General features: G+C 41.9%; 1 pseudogene; it reads right to left on the bottom strand.

Moving 5' to 3' along the window:
- LOC118649353 lies at nt 1–775 on the bottom strand (annotated as a pseudogene).
- Nucleotides 776–2,747: the final 1,972 nt, after the last annotated feature.

Raw genomic sequence — 2,747 nt, 5'->3', positions numbered from 1 at the left:
ATAATTATAAAGCAGTTTATTAAAACATTTCATTTTTTTAAAATTCAAAATGTATTTATTTAATATATCCATCACAGGGGCTCAACCAGAGACTTAATTTAAAAACGAGACACAAAACAAGTATGACACCACAGGTGAAGATACAGAGTCCTGTACAGAAATCAAGGCAAGGACAGACCATCTAAGGAAAAAGGAAAAAGTCAGCACAAGGAGAGAGGCTGGAAGCCCAGGTCAGGGCTCTTGGCTGGAGCCCTGCTTTGCTAGTTTTCCTGTCGGTACTTCTTGAAGGCTGTGGGGTTTCCCCAGAGCTCTGCACGTGTGTTCACCGGGCTATGGACGCTGGGCTCTCCTAGCAGGCTCTGGACCGAGAGCAGGATGGTCCTGACCTCATACAGGGCAGACCACTTGTCCTTTAGGATGTCCGACAGATGTTACCCTGGTGTCCACGCTGGAGGCGGGCTGAGGGGGGGGGGGCGGGTTGCAGGGCGCGAGGACTTTGACTGTGGGGAGAGGGAGAGGTATGCTTCAAGTCTTCCTATACTGTGCCAGCTGCTTCATGGATGGTCCCCACCCTTTGAAAAGGTTGTCTGATTCAGCGAAGGCGGAAATTCCTTTGTTGCCTGACGTCATGAGGTCATCAGCTCCCGCTGTAACCTCTTGCCCACCCCCCTCCCCCGGGCTGTGCTGGGCTGCGCCCGCATTGGGTTCGTCTCCTTTGGCGACACTGGCGGCGGCTGGATCTCGGTTCTGGGAGGCCATGGGGGCAGCGCTGGCAGAGACGCGAACTCAGAGAACACGACTGTAATTCAAAACACATTTCATTTTTTTAAAATGCAATAGAATCTACAGACATTGTGTGTGTACATTTTGTGTGTGTGTGTGTGGGGGGGGGGGCACCTGTATTGTCCCTGGATCCTAGCTGAGGGAAATACTCAAAGTTCTTTAATCAATTGATAATTATATTAGAAAAAATATCTCAATATTGGGTAGAGAAGAGTATAGTGCTTGTTGTGAACAATTTACCTTATAATATAGTTGTCTTAATTGATCATTTATTCATTCAACAAACATGTTGAGTGCCAGGCTCGGCAGCACCTCTTGGAGCTGAGTATCAGGGTTATAATGCTAATGCGATAAATACATGCTGCAAATGTTCAGGAAGGAGTTTTCATATAGAAGACATACTTAAGAGGAATTGGGCATCGGGGTCAATGGGAAAGTCCAGAAGTAAAACAGCAATTTCTAAAATTCTCATCTAGATGAAGGGGTCGAGATTTAGCAGGCGACATGTTTTGGAAAACATGTTTATTGATTAATTTTGAAATATTACTAGACGAATACAGGTTTCATCAGAACTACTAGGTATGGGAAGAGAAATACCCACATTATGGAGACAGATTAGAACTTCCAAGTTAACAGGAGAGCAAGCACGGAATGAAGAGAAACTTTCCCAAGCCAGTACATGGATGTTTATGCATTAAACATGGCCGAATACATAATATTCATTTCAGAATTTAACTAAGTAGGCAAAAACAAAGCAAATCAGAGGAATTTAATAGTGCAGCTTATAAGCTCGACTTAACAGAAAGACAACTTTCTAATATACAGAGAACATATACCTTTTATGCCCATTGAAATCATTTATATTCCTGGCCATGAAGAAAACGATAATAAATTCCAAAAAAAGAGAGATTTTATAATTCAGAAACTTTAAATTAGAAATCTAATTTAAATTAGAAATCAACCACCAAAAGATTTTATTTTAAATTTTCACCACCAAAAGATTTTTTACAAATTTGCTTGGGAGTTAAAAAATAGCCTAACATGCAGATCTAAGAGGAAATAGAAATTATTAGGAAAAAAAAAGTGAATTTAGGAAGGTATAAGTTCAATATACAAATAACCAACGGTTTTCTGTGTATTAGCAACAAACAATTAAAAAAATAAAAACTTGCCCGAGCCAGTTTGGCTCAGTGGATAGAGTGTCAGCTCACATTTGAAAGGTCCTGGGTTTGATTCTGGTCAAAGGCAGGTACCTTGGTTGCAGGCTTGATCCCTGGCCTTGGTTGGGGCGCGTGCGAGAGGAAACCAATGTCTCTCATCAATGTTTTTGTCTCTCTCCATTCCACTCTCTCTAAAATAATAATAAAAATAAAGTTTTAAAAAACTTAAAATACTATTTGTAATAGCAGCAAAATATCAAATATTTAGTAATAAATGTAACAAATTTATTACAAAATATTGCTGAGAAAAATTAAATAAGATTTCATAAATGGAGAAATATATATTTATATATTGGAAGGCAATACTGTTAAGAAGTCAGTTCTCTATTGATCTACAGATTCAATGCAACTCCAAACCCAAATCCCATAAAGCTTATTATTATTATTACTAGAGGCTCGGTGCACGATATTCATGCACTCAGGGGGGCGTCCCTCAGCCCAGCCTTCACATTCTCGCAGTCCAGGAGCCCTCAAAGGATGTCCAACTGATGGCTTAGGTTGGCTCCTGGCTTAGGCTCATCCTTAGCACTGCTGTGGAGGTGGGAGAGACTCCTGCCACCACCGCTGCACTCGCCAGCTGTGAGCCCAGCTTCTGGCTGAGCAGCGCTCCCCCTGTGGAAGTGTACTGACCACCAGGGGGGCAGCTCCTGCATTAAGCATCTGCCACCTGGTGGTCAGTGCGCATCATAGCAACCAGTCATGCTGTATTTGGTGGATTTGCATATTAGCCTTTTATTAGATAGG

This window comes from Myotis myotis, unplaced genomic scaffold (genome assembly GCF_014108235.1).
Source record: "Myotis myotis isolate mMyoMyo1 unplaced genomic scaffold, mMyoMyo1.p scaffold_m19_p_29, whole genome shotgun sequence".
NCBI lineage: Eukaryota > Metazoa > Chordata > Mammalia > Chiroptera > Vespertilionidae > Myotis > Myotis myotis.
This window is presented reverse-complemented; position numbering and strand designations above follow the sequence as displayed.